Source organism: Belonocnema kinseyi, chromosome 1, assembly GCF_010883055.1.
Source record: "Belonocnema kinseyi isolate 2016_QV_RU_SX_M_011 chromosome 1, B_treatae_v1, whole genome shotgun sequence".
Lineage (NCBI taxonomy): Eukaryota > Metazoa > Arthropoda > Insecta > Hymenoptera > Cynipidae > Belonocnema > Belonocnema kinseyi.
This window is the reverse complement of record NC_046657.1, coordinates 151,466,297-151,466,511: the sequence shown is the minus strand read 5'-3', so window position 1 is coordinate 151,466,511 and position 215 is coordinate 151,466,297.

The following is a 215-nucleotide window of genomic DNA, read 5'->3' as shown; positions in this document are numbered from 1 at the left end:
CTGACCGGTAATGCTGCACTGGTGTAGGTTTCCCCATTTTGCGTAGTAGACTTTCTGTAACAACAACATTCGATTAATACCAAAAATTTCTACAATATTTTATTATCTACATTTTTCCTTCATATATATCCTTCTCCATATATTTATTTTTATGAAAGCAGGGTAATATAATCTATAGATATACTGATAAAATTTTGTTGTGTAAATATAAGTTA